Source organism: Mirounga angustirostris, unplaced genomic scaffold (genome assembly GCF_029215605.1).
Source record: "Mirounga angustirostris isolate CCGP_5_RB_7025 unplaced genomic scaffold, mMirAng1.0.hap1 SCAF_13, whole genome shotgun sequence".
NCBI lineage: Eukaryota > Metazoa > Chordata > Mammalia > Carnivora > Phocidae > Mirounga > Mirounga angustirostris.
The window spans coordinates 27,412,786-27,433,196 of NW_026991721.1; the positions used below are offsets into that span (position 1 = coordinate 27,412,786).

The 20,411-nt window shown below is 32.8% G+C and overlaps 1 protein-coding gene and 1 pseudogene across 22 annotated transcripts in view; one reads left to right on the plus strand and one right to left on the minus strand.

The window, feature by feature from the left end:
- The window catches only part of IMMP1L (inner mitochondrial membrane peptidase subunit 1), an 80,654-nt gene that overhangs the window by 20,905 nt on the left and 39,338 nt on the right, over positions 1–20,411 (plus strand). For 6 of the 22 annotated variants that reach the window (XM_064576710.1, XM_045893963.3, XM_045893975.3 and 3 more), the window contains one exon: positions 11,434–11,692. The exons of 11 other annotated variants lie outside the window; for them this stretch is intronic. The gene's annotated coding sequence lies outside the window, so the exon portion shown is untranslated. Of the gene's footprint in view, positions 1–11,433; positions 11,693–16,237; positions 16,620–20,054; positions 20,100–20,411 lie in introns of those variants that run through there. 5 more of the 22 variants (XM_064576713.1, XM_064576709.1, XM_064576712.1 and 2 more) reach the window with 3 other exon arrangements.
- On the minus strand, positions 1,743–12,922 carry LOC123858001 (lipid transferase CIDEB-like; annotated as a pseudogene).

Consider the following 20,411-nt stretch of genomic DNA (forward strand, 5'->3'; position numbering starts at 1 on the left):
TCATTGTCTGCTTGTGTAGTGGTATCTACAAGTTACAACAAACATACATTGAAAGATGCTTGTAGATGATGGGATTTCCTAAACTGTATGTATATAATGTTTATAACTGAAGTCAGTTTATTATTTTTATTTTTTGTTTTTTTGTAATTTAATTTCCTGTACTTCTGTTTTTCCAAAGAAAATATTTAAAACAGCTCCAGTATAATTTAAATTAGGCATTATTGGATCTATTTTTAATGGATCACCCTATGCTACACTTTATACAGTGGACTTTAAGTGTAACTTGCTTTGTATATTCATCATATAATCCAACTATCATGTTTTCTAGTACACACAGTGAAAATATTTACAGAGTGACATTGGGTTGGACCTCAAGTGTCATGTCTATGTCCATCTTATTATGAAACCTCACATTGTGTGCATACACAGGTGCTCCCAAAATTGTTAGAAAATGTGTGACAGTTAAGAAGAGTGTTTTTCTTCTTTCTCATGAGCTAAAATGTATTTTTTGGAGTGCAGCCTGTATAAAATTATTACCTAGATATAATGTGGATTTTTTTTGAAAGTAAGCATACATTTCGTTGAAAAGAAGAAAAAGTAACAGAAACAACATTGAGCTAAGCAAAGATTTAATAGGGTAGCTATTCTTATATTTTTTTGTAGCCATGGGAAAGCCTGTGAAATTGACTCTTAATTAAGATTGTGGAGAATTAGGCATAGTAAATTATTTCTTTATTATTAAATATTACAATAAAAATTAGAAACGTAGACAAGAAAATAAATTGTTAGCAAAAAAGAGGAACCCTCTTTTCCTTCTCTATAAAAATATATTATTTCAGAAAACATACCATTTTAAACTTATTATAAAACATAACATCATATAGAAACATAAATGTAGGGGCGCCTGGGTGGCTCAGTCAGTTAAGTGTGTGCCTTCAGCCTAGGTCATGATCCCAGAGTCCCAAGGATGGAGCCCTGCATTGTGCTCTCCACTCAGTGTGGAGTCTGTTTCTCCCTCTCGCCCTCCCCCCTGCTTGTGCTCTCTCTCAAAAAATAAATAAAATCTTAAAAAAAAAAAAAAATGTATAATAAAAGGAATAAATATAAAACAAGCATCCATGTAACCATAGATCTTTACTGGCATCCCAGAAACCCTTGATATAATCTTCCTTTTCTTTAAAAGTAACGAATGTCTTGATTTTTATGGTAATTATTTATATAAACTCTATATAATTTTTATCATTTTTATGTGTATTTCTCAGCAATATTTTCACTTTTTGTCTCTTTAATCTTTATGGAATCACGAATTTTTTGTAAACAATTTAATATTTTATTGGAAATGTTTTTGTTATTTTGTAAGAGAAGGGTATAAAGAATTAGAGATCTCAATGTAAAATCAGAGAGGACTCTTCAGTGTACTGGGGAGCTGAGGGAGAGGAGGAGTTCTAAGGCATTTAGATGTAGCAGCAGTTAGGGTGGAATTAAGATGCCTGGGGAGAGGCTTGTGGCCTTTCACAGTAAGTGGGAGGCTGGAAAGATGGCTACAAAGGGACAGCATTCTTCAGGAAAGGGTATAGACTAGGGGTGGATGGGTCCTATCAAAATGCAGTTAGAGAACACTGGGGGGAAACAGGTGGGTTATCTAGTGTGTACTGCTTACAGGACCCCAAACCTGATATTGTCACAGTGCTCACATTGTGTTTCTTAGAACAAGTCTAGGGGCAGAAGCTCAGAACCCCTTCTCAGTAGGGATGGAGGCCACCATGTTGCTGCTGCTGCTGCCACTGCTTAGCCCCTTCTACTGCATGGTGAAGGGTGGAGGAAATTCCCAGCAACATATGGCCCAGGTCTTGCAGCAACAAGGAGATCCAACTGGAACAGCCCCCTGGTACTTTCTTTGGACCAGGTCCTTGAGAACCTCACTGTTCATGGAGTAGAGCTTATAGAATGTGGCTTTGATGTTGCCACATTTGAGGCTGCCAAAGAAGTTCCAGGGGTTTTGCTTCTATGTGGAAGGTGATGAGGGTGATGTCCTTTCTGTGCTTGGTGTTCTCCCGGCCTGGGCCATATGACAGCACGCATTCCTGCTGGGGTCCAGCTTTTCCCCAAATCCAGCACCATCAGGCATGTGTCATCTTCCAACAGCTAGAGGAAGTCCTTGCTCTCCATAGAGGTCCCTTCCTCTCTAGCACCAGTTAGCACTCCAGTCAGCTGAAGGGTCTCCATTGCCTTGTCTAGCAGTTCTTAGCAGGTGGCAGCTTTGATCACAGAGACAGAAAGGTGGCTGGGGGTGGTGGAGCTGAGGTCCAGACCGTATGGCTAAGCTCAGAGCTCATACTGGATACTGACCGAGGACTGGCGCCTGTGCCTGCCTTCGTGCTTTCCTTCAGAGTGGTGCTTGCCTGCTACACCATGATCCTGACATGGCTGTGGGGTGCCCACTGGGGTATCAGGCAGCATGGGACATGGATGGGTCAGCCGGTAAGTGCCATTGTCTGGAATCATATGTATTCTTTCTTCCTTTACTCAGCATTATGTTTTGAAGATCATCTATGTAGTTGCAAGTAATATTCTTTCCTTTTCATCATTATATATTATTCCTTGGGAATGACTATGACAGAATTCATTCATGCTCTTGTTGGTGGATATTTGGGTTGTTTCTAGTGTTTGGCTATTATAAATGACATTGCCATGAATGTTCTTTTACATATCGTATGTTTTTTTATCTGTGTAAGGTAGAAAAAGTCATATATTTTTGGGTTAAAGATAATTGATTATATGGTATTTTATTTTTATTTTTTTATTTTTTATTTTTCCTTTTTTATTTATTATTATTATTTTTAATGTTTTTATTGTTATGTTAATCCCCATACATTACATCATTAGTTTTAGATGTAGTGTTCCATGATTCATTGTTTGTGCATGATTATATGGTATTTTAAATTAATTTAAATGAGTACATGAGAAGTTTGTTATATCTTGAGAGTAACACCTATTAAATATTGGAAAAGATTCTGAAATTTTTATAATTTCTTTTACTCTAGGCCTTAAACGTAAAGTGGCATATAGTTTGTGATAGTTTCAAAATAGTACATGTATAGTTAGATGTATAGATAAAGTGAAGAAATAGATTATAAGACTTAAGGTAGTACCTCTGTGGTTTACTTTATCACTACATTCATTCTGTTAACTATCATGTCATACTCTGTATAACTCCTTCGCTTTACTGATGAAGAAACTAAGGAGGGCTAGAGAGACTGAGACACTTGGACAAGGTCACTTATCAAGTCAGAGCTAGAAACTAGATCAACCTGTCTACTTGGCAGTCACAATTTAAAGAAAACAAAGGGAAAAGTGAAATCAGGATATTTTCTTGAGTGTGTCCAGCCATTTAAGTGGAAAATTTGCCTGACTAGCTTTCAAAAATTATCAGATATTCTTTTGACTCTCAACCAAGAATTGGCTTAGGACAGGGAATTCCCTGTTTGAAGCCCCCAAAATGTTACCGCACCTTATCATAGTTCACCTTCTAAAAGACAGCCATAGTATAGTCTAACCTTGAGAATTTTACTTTGAGTGATTCCTCATTCATTAGGCCTTGTTAACAAATGGTATATTTCTAATCTGTTAATTTTGTGGATAATTGAATCTTAACCTTTTAGTGCCAAAACTTGTTTGGTATGAACATTTTTTCAAAATGTTTCTGAAACAGAAAATTTAACCTCTGTTTTCTTAAACAGAGCAAAGGGAGTATAATTTAACATTTTTTTCTTGTTTGTTTGTTTTTATGGCCCAGAGTTGTCATTATGAACATCAGTTCCTTTATGGAATTTATGTGACTTCCTCAGAAGCTTTTGCTGTGTAGAACTGTTCTCCTAAATTGTCCTAAACTGATAAGTTTTATGTCCGGGTGCTACTTGTAATGTGTGGCGTTTGTTGTGTTTTGTCTTGTTTTACTTTTGTTATGTAATTCTTGTCTTTTGCTGTCAGTGTGTTATATTGACTCTAATATTAAAATCAACATTTGCATAACATATTGTTTAGGTGAGCGCTTAAGTATGGATCTGTTCCATCTACTGACTGAGGGCACAGAAGGTGTGGCAGCTTTTTAAAATTTACTTTGTGTTCATGAACTAGGCTAGCCACTTTGTTTCAGAGGCCTGAGATTATCTGACAGCTGATTTCTGAACAATTGAGATGCAGCATAGATTGCATATACCAGTCCTTATTTGGGGAATAAAAATTATGCACAAATTGTCTTATAAAACAGTGATACTGAAATAGAATACTTATTTGGGGAATAAAAATTATTATGCACACATTTTCTTATAAAACAGTGATACTGAAACTGGAGTTGCTTAAGGATTCCTTCAAATGGGAAGTCCAATGGACTTAAGTGGGCATTTTCTAATTATAAAATATTTGATAGGATAGGCATTGAAATAAAAACAGTGTATTAGATGACATGGCCATTTGAAAATGGTAGTCATAAAAATTAAACCACCTTTGAAATGATAGCTTTTTCAAGGACAATATAGAAGTAACACAGATTTGGTTCAGGAAAACATTCATTTCAAAGTGAAATGCATTTGACTGCTTACCCAATTATAAGCTACTGAATGTGAATTAAAAAAAAAAAAAAAAACCTGGGGTGGGAGAGTATATTTGTTTTTGGATCACAGGAGATAATTGGGAGGAAAGATAAATAGTTGCTATCGCAGTACATTAGGCATATGATGATTTCCTATGTCAGTGAGGTTTTTGTTAAAATTTGAAAATTCCTTTGTTTTAAAACTTACTACATGAACAGATTTTACCTGTACAATTGGGGGTAAAACAAACAAGAGCTTTATGTAGTTTTTTTGCAATGAGAACATCTTTGAGAATTGCCTTATGAACAAAATATCTTAGAGTCCCAAAGAAAGTATGAATAGCTTTTCCTAGGATACATTTGAGATGTATCTGTAGTGAAAGTGCAAAATGATACAACCCTCATAGAAAACAAATTGGCAATTTGTAGAAAAAGACCAATGCATTTACACATTTGTCTTCATACCAATTCCAGAAATTTATTGCAGATGTACTTGTGTACTCATGTAATAGCATGTATAGGAGTTTTTGCTGTAGCATTTTTGCGGTAGCCAAAGATCGGAAACACCCCTAGTGTTTATCAGTAGGGTACTGGTTAAGTGGACTGTAGCATATCTATACAATAAAATACTCTACAGCTATGAAAAAAAAAAAGGATGTTTTCTATTTGCAGATTTAGAAAGTTTTGAAACATACATTGCTATTTTAAAAGAGCAAAGTTCGGGGTGCCTGGGTGGCTCAGTCAGAGTGTGCCACTTCTGATCTCAGGGTGGTGAGTTCAAGCCCCATGTTGGGTGTAGAGATTACTTAAAAATAAAATCTTAAAAAAATAAAAAGGCAGGGGTGCCTGGGTGGCTCAGTCGTTAAGCGTCTGCCTTCAGCTCAGGTCATAATCCCAGGGTCCCGGGATCAAGCCCCGCATCGAGCTCCCTGCTCAAAGGGGAGCCTGCTTCTCCCTCTTTCCCTCACCCACTCATGCTCTCTTTCTCTCTCTCTCTCTCAAATAAATAAAATAAAAAGGGCAAAGTTTAGTGTTTAATAAACTTTTTTACATAAAGGGGGAAGGAATAAAAATATATATTCATATTTGCTTATATTTGCAAAAATAAAATTTGGAAAGTTATGTAAAATTTAAATCCTGTGTTTGGATGGGTGAGGAAAAAGGAGTAGATGGGACTTTAACTGTATATCATGTAGATTGTTTTTAATTTTTGAATATTATTTGAATATTGTTACTCATTAAAAGTAGTCTTGTTTCATTTGTAAATGAAATGAGAAGGAAAGAAAAGGCTAAGTCTGCTATATTTACCACGAAATTAGCTAATTTTACTCCTTTATCCCCAGAGCCTGGTAGATAGTTAAGCACTGAATAAATATTTATTACACAAATTGAAAATGAACCCTGTAATCTTTAGATTATCTCTTTTAACTTATTTCTTAAAGTATTTTTTCCATATGACAAAAACAGTATTGTAGATCATGTATTGATTCCAATATAGAAATAAAGGAAAATATTTAAGTGGGAGGTAATGAGATACATTGTTTAGTTTATTATCATATTATCATGAAATTTCATTTTGTTTGTATGATACTGTTATTAAAGAATTATATTTTCTTTAACTTAATTGACAAGTAAAATGGAAGTTTTCAAGAGATTCCTATAAATTAGGTAATGAGCTTTCATAATTAACAAATAAAAGTTTATGAAATTTGAAGGCAAGAGGGAAAACAGCAAACATATGTATTCTTTATATTGCCTTGTCCTCTGTGTTGCTTTATTTTCTCACATAAGGGCAAATATTCAGTCCTGAGATGATTTTAGCTCTATTATTATAGCAGCAGTAGCAGCAGCAGCTCCTCACAGAGAGGCCAGATACCTCTGAAAATATGGTATTAGAGGTTGGGAGGTGGGAGAAGATCATAGGGTGAGTGGCTTTTGCTCTTCTGTTTAAAAGAGTCCAGGAATTTGTCTCAGTATTGAGTTGAAAATTTGAATATTCAAATAAGCAGTGTAAGAATGCTTAGTTTTCAGCTTTAGATTTTATATTTGTCAGTTTCTAAATTTCCTTTGACAAGGATTTTGACTACCTTTGTATACTACTTATTTGTGTGTAAAACTGCCTTTTTAAAGCTATATATACAGAGAAGTGCACATACTAAAAATAGATGGCTCAGTGAATTTTCTAGAAACCAAATACACCCATGTAACCAGCCCCCAGTTAAAGAAAAGAACATTATGTATGGTTTTTGTATTGTATAGATTTATACAATAGAATTTTTTTATGTCTGGTTTCCTTTACTCAGCATTATGTCTTGAGATTCATCTACATTGTTGCACGTAGTTGTGGTTGGTTCATTTTCATTGCTCCACTTGACCATATCACAACTATTTTTTTTATCAATTCTGTTAGTGGACATTTGAGTGGTTTTCCATATAACATTACTATACACATCTAATACATATTTTTTGATTAATATGTTTGCATATTTCTTTCGTGGATGTCTATCAGGAGGGTAGTGGTTAAATGAACTATGGCATATCTATACAATGAAATACTCTACAGCTATAAAAAAGAAAAGATGTTCTCTACATATGTTATATTTGAAAATTATTTTTAGAATCTTTTTAATTATTTTGATTTTAAGTAGGATTTTTTGTTAGCATCCATTTGTGTACAAGTTATGAACATAAGGCTTTCAGTGATAATTTTTATTTAGAAATATTTTAGGTATATGTTCTGATTATGTGCTATTACATTGCAGAAAAATGTTTTTATATGCTCTGGTATTTTAGTTATTATCTTGTCAATAATGGATATTATAAACTTCAGGATTATTGTATTATTTAATTTTGCATTTATATTTCATGATGAGAGTAATTGCCTATCTAAAGATGTATTTTGTCTCTGATCACAGTGCTGAAATTAAAGAAAGGCAATTGTACTTGACTCTTAACTAAGCACTTAGATATTTTTCACTTGTCATTACATTTTTTAGTTTAAAGCATCAAATTAAATATTATTTTATCCTGGCTTTTATTTTAATTCATGCATTTAAAAACTGAAATTCAGATAAAAGATAGTTTCAAAATAAATTCAGTATATTATTTATGAGTGGAGCAACACATTAGCATTGGGTTCACAATAGATCATATCGCTTTTATTCCATCTTACAAGCTTAGCAGCACAAACAGAATAATCAACATATTATTTGGCTGTCATCTGCTGAACAGAAACCAGAGATCACAAGGAGGTTTTCCCTAGCTGTGGTGATGGCCTTTTTGTTCCAAGCCCCCATCTGGGAGGGCCATGGTGTGTTATCATATGGAACGCGGGGTTTTCTGTAATCTGCTTAGCTGCACTGCAGTTTGAATCTTCATTCCATGTTTGTGTAATTTATAATTTTAATGAGACCATGGCTCTTGTGGGCTTTGAAATATATTAAAAGCTCTTTTGTGCATATGCTTTTGTTCTTGCTTAATAGGCTCAGTGTATTTAAAACTGATGAATTTTTATTCATGAATTTGGATGTCTGGGGATTAACTTAGACTGAATATCATTACACTCATATATTGATGCTTGGAAAGTTTTTTTATTGTTATTTTTTTTTATGTGTGTCTCTGTGTCTGTGTGTCTGTGTGATACTTGCTACCAGAAAAGGAAGGAACTTACATAATTTTTAAAAGGCTAGGAAAAAGTGAAATGGCTAGATCAGAAAGAATTGATTTAGATTTTATCTATCTTATTGATACTCATATTTCATCATTAGTCTTAGTATTTTTGGATAAATATTATAAAGTAATAATTATGAAAAAGCAACTTTTAAGTGAGTTAATACCTCACATATTACTGTTTATATTGAAATAATATTCCAGTGTGTGACAAAGATAGACTTTGTATTTTAATTGTAGGACATCAGTTGTTGGGTCATACTAAATCTGCCTTTAACTTTCTTGAATTAAATTAGGTATATGTTTTATATTTTAACTATTTTATAGTCTTCCTTATTTCTGTAAAACCCTTTTTATTAATGGATTTTTTAACCTACAGTGATGAATATAATGAAAAGACTAATGGAAAAGCAGATTTCTAATAATTTACGAAATTGATCTTTTTTATTTTGCTAAACTAATGAAATACATTAAATGCTTCAAATCTCTATAGTTATTACTTCTAGTGTATTTTTAAATTTTGAATATAATATATAGCACCTTAGAAAAAAATCATGGCCCTTTCTAGATCCAGACATATTTTCTGAAGTTGCTGTCTATTGGATTCAATTAGTGGTAACATATAGACCTAATTAGTCCTTTTATGAAGTTGCCCAAGATGTATTTTTTGTACAATTCTATGTTTACTCGACTAAAGCATTTTTGTAACTATAAAACATCATTCTTTTTTGATATATGATGATCAGCAGTTTGGTTGGTCCCTTCTTCTCCCCCGTTACCCTTAAGCTAGAAATATGAAATACAGGCTGAAATGACAGCATTTTGTTCTTGTCTTAGCTTATCTATCAGACTTGACATTGGAATGTTTGTTTTTCCAAAATAACCGCCTGCTTTAGTATTTTTTATTAGTTGTGCAATTTCATTTAGCTTAGGAATTTATTATTGAAAATGTATGATTTGCTAATGCAGTGCTGTCCAATAGAAATATAATGCAAGTCATTTATGTATTTTATTTAATCCATTATATCCAAAATATTATCTTTCAACATGTAATCAGTATAAAATATTTTAGTATTTTTTGTACTATGTCTTCAAAGTCCAGTGTGTATTTTATACTCACATCTCAATTTGGACTAGTCACATTTCACATGCTCAGTAGCCATGTGTAGCTAATGGCTACCTTATTGAACAGGGTAGCTCTAAAGTACTACATATAAATATCATAACAGAAATGTGTATTTTTTGCATTCCTCATTACTTTTCTAGTAATATCCTACTCAAGTGACCAAAGAATATTCATGGGCTATGTAACTGAAATTACACAAGGTGTTTTTTTATAGCTCTACGACTGATTCTATTGGCATATATCTGCCTGATTAATACACAAAATCATAATTATGTCACCTGACTCCTGAGTACTTATCAGATATTGTATAGATATGCTTAAATATATTGTGATGATAAGGAAATAATGGCTAATGTATTGGATGTAGTATGCTCCTCAACAGTTGTGAGCAAATCAAACTTGTCAAACATATTTCAAGTATACCAAGAAGCTTAGTTTTATAAGAATCCCATGGCAAATATTAATGCTTTTTTTTTAAAATAGAGAACTCCTCATTCTTAGAATTTTCTGCATAGGTATTTTTGAATGTATATCCCTCTTTTCATATAAGTTTGCTTAGAGCTCATAGAGCTTTAAACTTGTTGGAAGAAAAAAACTGAACATAAAGTTCTCTAGGATTCTATACGTTTTAAATGCTCTGTATATATTCAAATATAAGGAGAGGGAACTTCATTAAATACTTTAGAAACATGTAGTTAAGAACTATAAAACTTGAGGGCGCCTGGGTGGCTCAGTTGGTTGAGCGACTGCCTTCGGCTCAGGTCATGATCCTGGAGTCCCGGGATCGAGTCCCGCATTGGGCTCCCTGCTCGGCAGGGAGTCTGCTTCTCCCTCTGACCCTCCCCCCTCTCATGCTCTCTCTATCTCATTCTCTCTCTCTCTCAAATAAATAAATAAAATCTTAAAAAAAAAAAAACTATAAAACTTGAGTTACAATTGATTTGAATTGATTCAAATATTTTAAAGTATAAATGATCAGGTGATGTGTATAAAATACTGCTACTGCACCCACTTAAAAAAGGTAGAGACCTTATGTGTAATTGACCTTCTTGCTCAAGTATGCTTTTGAGAGAAAATCATGAGATCTCTGAATTTTTCACATTTTGAAAATTTTAACACTTTAAAATTTTGAGGGAAATGAGCTAATTTTTATGTAATCTAACTCTTCTGTAGATATTGCATGATGCCCGTTGTATTCTTTTACTCAAATTTTTATTGACTTCTCTGTTACTTCTGCATTTAAAAGTGGTGACACAAAATGTTAAACTATTCTTTAAACAATACCTCTAGTTTCTTGGAGATGATAAATCCATCCATTGATTTCCTAATTTTATTATGTACACAGTCAATTGTAATCCAAGATTAAAGCAAACAAGATGTTAATTTCGAGCCATAATCTATGTACATTTCAATTACAGAGCATGATTGTTATAGAAGCACAGAATAAAAAGGAATAACATTTGTGCTATCCTCACAGGAGCTGTCAATAAAAGATGTAATAGGGGATTTAGGAATCTGGAAATGGCCAGCTAATTTATGTGAATCTATTTTATTTCAGCTAGAAAGACCAAGCTCTTTTTCGTCTGCAGTGCATATTGCAGAGCACAGGCTGTCTATAGAAAACCAGGCGGCTGCATATGGATAGTCCCTTGATATCATTCACTTGCTGTGTAATCTTATTATGCAAAGTTCTAATCTTCACCTAGAATGAATGCCTCTGGGTCAGAATATAGTCATATCAGGGTTTTTGAGGTCATGTTTTGTGATCCTTAGCTTATTCTTCTAAGTAGAGCTGGGATTTAAAGGGTATTCCCCAGACGCTAGCAGAGATAGACAGCAGAACCTGCTGCCTTTTTGGAAGACAAGACCAACATGAGGTCCCTGGTAGGATTAAACTTGATTTGTAGCTGTAGGATTTTTTAACAGATATATTATTGGACAGGGAATAGGGGGCCACCAGCACAGCAAAATTGAATCACGACTGGCATTCTCAGGGAGTTTGCTGCCTGCTAAAACAGCAGCTGCATGTGGATTTGACTTCTTTCAGGTGAAGCGACTTCCAGTCATTTGGAAAGGATGGGATGAAAAGGAACCTTGGTGATAATTTTGATGTCTGCAAGATTTAGTACCAGTGTAATGGGATTATCGGTAACACCTTCACTGCAGAAAAAGCCACCTGGCGCTATAACTGGCAGCAACTGAGAACTAATCCTTTCCCATCTCTTGGATGTCATTCATGAAGCTCAAAGCGATTTCTACCCTGCTAACTGTGATTAATTTTATAAACAACAACAACAAAAAATCAGGTGATCAAGGCAAAGAATATGCTTTTTATTATTTTTAATGTGTAGCCTTATTATAAGCTATATGACTTATAAATTATGTAAGACATACATAAACTATATGTATAACTTAAAATCTATTAAAATGTTCAAATAAAATTAATTATTAATGTCATACTTTTTCGAGTTGAGTGACAATGTATTTGCTATTATTAAAGATTTATATTTGAGATTAAATATTAATTTAAATACTTTAGTTTTCTTTTGGCTATAAGGCCATTATCAATAAATTAATCAAAATATTTGTAGGTGTAAGGAATTGGAATAACTTGTTTTGTCATACATTTTACCTGTTTCTGACTGCTTTGATTCCTGATTAAATGTTTTTAGTGAGTAAAATCTTTAATGATATAAAAATAGACATATTTTTAATGGGAATTTATTATATGGGAATTAAGCAGGATAATTCAGGTAATGCTAGCTCAAACTGATGAACTTTTTGTGAAAGTGTATGATCTTAATATATAAAAGTCCTTAAAATAGTTAATACTGAATGACATTTTTTAAAATCAAATTCTTAGTGAAAGTTTTCCTTTAGCAAGTAGAGGGTTAGTTGTTATTTGCTCTAGAATCATGTATTAGCTAATTGAGGTTTTTTTAAGCATTTTATTTAAACTAAAAACTTTATCAAGTACTTTGTTTAGAGGTGTTAATTATTTTAATATTCTTCTCCTACATGGTCCAGAATAAACTGAAAGAAAATGAAGTGAAATTATCCCATCAGTCACCCAAACAGTATACAACATAACTGCCAAGAGTAGAAAAGATAATTAGTGTTGTCAGTGTTATGATCCTAGAGTACTTACTTTTAAAATATTTATTCATAGAACTTGATTTTTATCTTGTTGTTGTTTTTGATTTAGTAGCTTTATATTTAAAAAATAGATTATAAAACCTTAATCTTAATGTTTTTATACTTTAAATTTTAAATATAGGCAAATAAAATAATTTTTGCAATTATAAGAATTATTAAAATATAATCATCCAGTATATACAGTGCATTGATTTACTTGTAGCCTCTGTTTACATATAGTACATTTTATTCTTCATAGGAGATCTTTATCAGAAAAATCAATAAATATAAGAAATTTATGTAGAGATCTTTGGTCAAACCTACCTGGCAAACTTGTCATTATTAGTGGATTTTGTTTTAACTGGTTCCAAGCTGTTGTATTCCAAAATGTGTTTCTTCATTGTTGTCATATTTTAAGGGAATGGGTGGGAAAGCCTAACAGTATTTTTACTGAACTGTATTATGTTAGTTTATAAAGGACTTCTTTAGCCTTCTGTTGGTATTTTTACTAGTTGAAAAAGTGTTCATTTAAAATTCTACTATCACAGTGAAAAGATCTATCCATGAAATGAGCAGACTAAATTCTTTTTCATATCCTTATAGTATAATCACTTATATTTTAAATATAAAATTTTTGGTTTATATGTAATTTCAAATTATTTTGCCGGGTAGTGTATTTTCTCAGGGTAACTTTATGGTAGTTAATAGTATTTTATAATTATTTTTTAAAGTAGCTTTCCTTTCAAAACAAAATTTTTCTCAAAGCTTTTATTAAACATAGTCAATATTTACTTTTCTGCTTTTTACTCAGCTGTTTACTAAATGGCTCTTGAGAGTTAGTATTTTTTCCTTTTCCATCCTAGGCATTCTTATTTGATTAGAGATGGTTATTTCCTTTGGAAAACCCCAAATAAACTCATCTTAATTAAAAGGTCTTCTCAGTGATACACATTATTTTCAGTTGGATTCAAGATCACCCGAATTTAATATCTTCTTGGTAACTTATGAGAAATTTGACTCATCTTTGAAAGCTACAAATAGTAAATTTATTGGCACAGGTGACTAATGATGTCATAAAAGTTAAGGGAGGTGATTTTAGAGATAAGAGAAAGGGAGATAGACTGAGAGAAATGATAAGAAATTTTTAAAAAGGAGTAAGTCAGGTGTAACAAAAGCAGGATGGGAATCATAGGAATTTTGATTATTTAAGAGATTCTGAGCTTTTTTTTTTCTTTTTTGACAATTTATGAGACTTAGTATCTCTCTAAAGGACCATACATGAACTGTAGACTGGCACAGTGACAGCTAGCCTATGATAAAGCTAAATGATACTCTTCCATCTGAATGAATACCCTTCAGCTATTGCACATACAACTTGTGTATTCTGAAATGGATGGATTTTATAAAGTCATTGGGGGATTATTGGTGGATGAATGGGATGCTTTTGGTATTTCACTCTTTGGAAGCTGTTATTTGTCTGAAAAGTGTTAACTGCTTATAATTTATAAGTATAAAATGAGTTTTGGTATTTGGATATATATAAAAAGTGAACTTCAGAACATAACACTGGATTTTTAAAAATCATTGAAGTGTTAGCATAATAAAGTTTGATGATGAAATTGAGAGTTCTCCCAAAGTTAACATTCAGTTTAAAAATAATGAATGGTTAAATTTTGTCAAATTTCTGAAAATGTCGAATATGTCTCAGTGGTCCCAAATGACAGCACAAAGTCCTTTATGGGGCGTCCTTTCTGGGAGCTTATTAAAACTATAGATTCTGTAGCCTTGCTCCCACAAATTCTCATTCATTAGCTCTATGATGGGAGCCTGGGAATTTGGATTTTGAATTAGGTTCTCAGTTTTTTGTTGCTGCACTCATATTTAAAGCATTGAATACTTTAAACCTTAAAGTGAGGGCGATTATTTCCTCTGGAAGTGCATAAAAAAATAGTTTTAAATAAAATCTTACAGATTATGGGGATCAGAACTCCTTAATTTATAGTTCTAGAAAAATACCCTCTGCACAAGTCTTACAGTAGATTTAACATTATAGATTTGAACACTTCATGAGCAGCCCTGAGGTGATTTTGAAATGGCAGGAATTTGAATTACTTGGATGTAGAGGCTGCTGTGTGAGAGTGAATTATTTAGCTCTTGAGCAGAGTATACCACTCAGCATCCATGTCTTAATAAGTCTGTTCTCTTCTTGTCACAATAACTTCCATGCAGGTTCTGAAATGGACATATATCTTTCAGTTATTTTATATATAATCATTATATGGAAGAAAAAAGTAGCTTGTGTAGATATTCTTGAATTTGAGAAATCACAGGAAGTCTCAGGAATGTCATTCTTATCCAAATGAGGGTAAATATAGTAAAACTGTAATGTCAGGATTTTTCTTCTTCACATCTACTTCTCTCTCCTCCCCTTTTATTAATGTGAACATTTCTTTAAATGCTAATGTGTTCACTAACTGTTCTTATCAGAACAATGTTTTTGTTTTGTAATCTGTTTGATTATGATTTTAATCACTTCTTTGGCTGCTTATACTTTAAAATGAATGAATTTCTGTAAATTGGTAGTCTCAATTAACATTGATACTTTACTTTTTTCCCCGAAAAGATGCATATATCTTTTCGAATTAGTGTTTTTGTTTACTTTGCATAAATATCCAGAAGTGGAATGACTGGGTTGTATGGTATTTCTATTTTTAATTTTTTGAGGACCCTCCATACTGTTTTCCATAGTTGCTGCGCCAGTTTACATTCCCACCAACAGTGCATAAGGGCTTCCTTTTCTCCACATCCTGGTGAACATTTGTTCTTATCTTTTTGATATAGCCATTCTGACTGGTGTCAGGTGATATCTCATGGTTTTGATTTGCATTTCCCTGATGATTAGTAATATTGAGCATTTTGTCATGTGTCTGTTGACTATCTGTATGTCTTTGGAAAAATGTCTACTCAGGTCCTCTGCCTATTTTTTAATTGGATTATTTATGGGATTTTTTTATTTTTTGGTATTGAGTTATATGAGTTCTTTATATATTTTGGATATTAATCCTTTTTCAGATATATCATTTGCAAATTATCTTCTCCCATTTAGTATATTGCCTTTTCATTTTGTTGATGGTTTAACTTAACTGTGTTTCCCTTGCCTGAGGAGACAGATCCAGAAAATATTGTTAAGACTGATGATATCCAGGGGATTGCTGCCTATGTTTTCTTTTTTTTAAAATTCTATTTTATTATGTTATGTTAGTCACCATTCATTACGTCATTAGTTTTTGATGTAGTGTTCCATGATTCATTGTTTGTGTATAACACCCAGTGCTCCATTCAGTACGTGCCGTCCTTAATAACTGACACTGGACTAACCCATCCCCTGACCTCCCTACCCTCTAAAACCTCAGTTGGTTTCTCAGAGTCCATAGTGTCTCATGGTTCATCTCCCCCTCCGATTTCCCCCCCTTCATTTTTCCCTTCCTACTATCTTCTTTTTTTTTTTTTTTTTTAAACATATGATGTATTATTTGCTGCCTATGTTTTCCTTTAGGAGTTTTGGTTTCATAAATTTAGGCCTTTAATCCCTTTTGAGTTTATTTTTGTGTATGGTGTAAGAAAGGGGCCCAGTTTTGTTCTCTTGCATGTACCTATCCAGTTTTCCCAGCACCATTTATTGAAGAGACTGTCTTTCCCCCACTGTATATTCTTGCTTCCTTTGTCATAGATTAATTGACCACGTAAGTGTGGATTTATTTCTGGCCTCTCTGTTCTGTTCCATTGATCTGTGTGTCTGTTTTTATGCCAGTACCCTACAGTTTTGATTACTATAGCTTTGTAGTATAGTTTGGAGTATAAGATAATAGATTTGTGTTGTTTCAAGCCCTAACTTTACAGTAGGTTTTTTTTGTTTTTTAAGATTTTATTTATTTATTTGACAGAGAGAGAGGAACACAAGCAGGGGCAGTGGGAGAGGGAGAAGCAGGCCCCCCGTGGAGCAGGGAGCCTGATGCGGGGCTCGATCCCAGGACCCTGGGACCACGACCTGAGCCCAAGGCAGACGCCCAATGACTGAGCCACCCAGGCGCCCCTACAGTAGGTTTTTTACAGCAGCAACAGGATACTAATAACGTCTGTAACCAATTCTCAGTTTATCAGCCTGCTTTATTCTGGGAGTTCCCAATTTCTGCTCATGCATGACATCAACTCCTGAGACAGAAAATAAAAACCCGGAGCAATAGCTCCCTCATCTTTCTACTGTAAAACTAACAAAACTACTGGTTTCTAAACCCATCTTGTTTACCTTCTTATTATGTTGGAAAAACTATCCCAACTTCTGTAAAAAGCCAATCTATTTTTGTTTGATCCCACCCTCTCCGGCCCTGATTGATTGATTGATACACACACACACACACACACATACACACTTGTGTAACCACTACTTGGGCTCAAATACCTGCCCCACAAATTTAGTGACTTTTCTGACTTCTCCTCACTGATTAGTTTTGTTTATATTTGACCTTCATAAAAGTGAGTAATATAAATGGAATCATGTAACATGTATGGAATCATACATCTTTTGTGTTTGTCTTTTTCACTAACCTTATATCTGTGAAATTTATTCATGTTGTTGCATGTAGCGGTATTTTATTCCTTTTCATTGCTGTGTAGTGTCTGGTTGTAGGAATATACCAAAATTTATTCATTCTCCTAATGGTTAGTATTTGGGTTGTTTATAGTTTTGGGATATTATGAATAAAGCTGCTATGAAAATTCTTATATATGACATTTAGTGAATATAAGCATCTCTTTCTGTGGGTATATATTAGGACTGCCAAACAGTTTTCCAAATGAGTTGTATAAATTTATTCTTTCACCATCAATGATTGATGGTTCTAGTTGCTCCATATCTTTTTCAGCTTTTCGTATTGTCTTTGTAATTTTAGCCACTGTGATGGTTTTATGGTAACATCTCTTATAATTTGCAGTTCCCTGATAAATAATGATGATGAGCTTTTCATATCAGCTAGTTGGGTATCCTCTTTTGTGAAATCTTCGTGTTGCTTAATTTTTGTTAGGTTGTTTTGTCTTTTTTTAAATGGATTTGTTGGCATTTTCTGTATATTCTGAATGTTCCTTTTCCAGACATATATCGAGAGATCACTGTATCTTTCTCTATAGATACAGATATTTTTCCCTGTTTTTTTGCGTTTTTAAAAATGGTGTTTTTGATATATAGAAGTTTTTAATTTTAGCAAAATCAGATTGATCAGTCTTTTAGGATTAGTGTTTTAGCCTTACACAGAAGTATTGAAGATAATCTCCATTTTCTGCTAGAAGTATTATTACTGTACCATTCATATGTTTGTCTGTAATCTCTCTCAAATTAATATTTATACTTGGTGAGGTTACAGGTTAGGGTTTGTTTTTTTCCCCCAATATGTGTATCATTGACCTAGCACCAATTATTGAAAAGACCATCCTTTTCCTACTGGACTGTACTAAAACCTTTGTTATAAATCAGAAATCCATGTAAGTGTAGCACTGTTTTCTTGATTCCATTGGTCTGTTTGTCTAAATTTACCACATATAATATTCTCTTACTGTAAACTTATCATGAATCTTGATATTTGAAGTAAGCTTCTCCAGTTTTATTCTTTTTAATGTTTGCCTTGGCCACTCTAGGTCTTTTGCATTTCTATATATGTATCTTACAATGAGTATGCCATTTTCTACTGGAAAAAATCTCCCCTGGAATTATACTGAATGTATATTGAATGAGGGAGAATTGGTAACACTGGAAATGCTTCGAATCCCTAAGTATAGTGTATCTTTCTCTTGTTTAGGTCGTCTTCATTTTCTCTCAGCATTGTAAAGGTCCTACACATTTCCTTTGACTTTGTCTTAAGTATTTGATGCTTTTTAGTATTGCTGTATATGGTATTTTATTGTTTTTTAAGTAAGTCATATATAGTATTTTAAAATTTTGTTTTCTAGTTGATTTTTGCTAGTACATAGAAATTCAGTGATTTTTTGCATACTGATCTTGTATCAAGAGACCCTGCTAATGCATATGTTTATTCTTTGTCTATGTAGAGAAGTCCCTTTTGTTAGTGATGACCTTTAACTTTTCCTTTCCAGGTTTTGTATCTTTTTTAGTGAATTGTCATGTCATTAGTTTACCATTAATATGATGTGGGCTCTAAGATTTTGTTATTGTTGTTTATTTGTTATTGTAGATAATCCTTATAGTTTCAAAGAAGTCCCCTTCTATTCCTAGGTTTATCAAAAGAAGTGTTGAATGTTATCAGATACTTTTACTGCGTGAATGTAGGTGTTCACATGATTTTCTTTCTTTTTTTCTTTTTTTCTATGAATAAATAATTGATTTTAAAATGTTATGCTGGGGTACCTTGGTGGCTAAGTCAGTTAAGCGTTGGGCTTCACACTGGGCATGGAGCCTGCTTGGGATTCTCTCTCTCCCTCTTTCTCTCCCCTTCCCCCCTTAAAAAGTTATGCCAACTTTCTGTCCTTGGAATAAACTCCATTTGCTCATGCTCTTTTTAATATACCATTGTATTCAGTTTGTTGATTTTTGTTTAGGATTTTTTGTATTTATGTCAATGAGAGAATTGGTCTTGTAATTTTGCTTTCAAGTTTTGGTATCAAGGTTATACTGACTGCATAAAACCAGATGGGAAGTATTCCTTCATTTTCTGTTCATTTACAGAGTTTATGATTGATGTTATTTCTTCCTTAAATGTTTGGAAGAATTTATCAGTGAAGCAATCTGGGCCTGAATTTTTCTTTGTGGGAATATTTTTAATCACAAATTTCTTGTATACCTCATAGGACTATCCAGAATTTTAATTTCTTCTGTCAGTCTTGGGAAGATGTATCGGTTAAATTTAACTTAATTTAAAATGTTAGAGTTATTAAGCTAAAGTTTTTGTAACATCCTTCTAAGATATTTAATGTTTGTCGGATCTCTAGTGTTGACTCCTTTTTTTAATCCTTATACTGATAATTTGGGTTCTCTCTCACATTGTTTTTTTCTCTGATCAGATCAAGACCTGCTAGGGTTTATTAGTTTTACTAATTTTGGAAAACAACCAGCTTTTGGTTTCATTGACTTTTGCTATTGTGTGTTTGCTTTTTTTGTATCTTATTTATATTTATTTTATATTTTATGTTATGATATTTTTATATCATTGATTGTGTTACTATTTTCTTCTCTGTAGTTTCTGGTTTTAATCTGTGCCTCTTTTTCTATCTTTCTGAGATAAATGCTTAGGTCATTAATTTTCATCCTTTTGTGTCATATTTTCCTTATTGTTTAGTAAAAATGGGAATTTTTAAAGATGTATGTTCTTTAACTTCCAAGCATTTGCAAATGTTTAATTACCTTTTTGTTACTGAATTCTAGTTTAACTCTTCTGTTAAATATTTCAGAGAATATAGAATGGTTTTTCAGTCCTTTGAATTTTTAAAATCCTTTTATTCTTATGAAATATTTATTTTTGTCTTTAGTACTACCTTAGAGCCTGTTTGTTCATTTATTGATATAAATAAATGGTGAGTATGTGTGGAATTTCTTTTATTTTCATTATTTCTGTTACCTAATATTTAATGTTTGTGACTAGGAAATGTGGCTGGTTTTGTTTTAAATCTAATCTGGCAATCTTCATCGTTTAATTGGCATATTCTTTTAGATTTAATGGACACTATTTTTGAATTAAGTCTACCATCTTTCCATTAGTTTTGTGTTTGTGTCATGTTTTTCTTTTATTTCTCCTTGCCTTCTTTTGTAATCATAGTATTTTTCCTCTCTCAGATCTTTTTTCTTCTATTAACTTATGTTATATAATCTTTCAATTTTTATTTTTT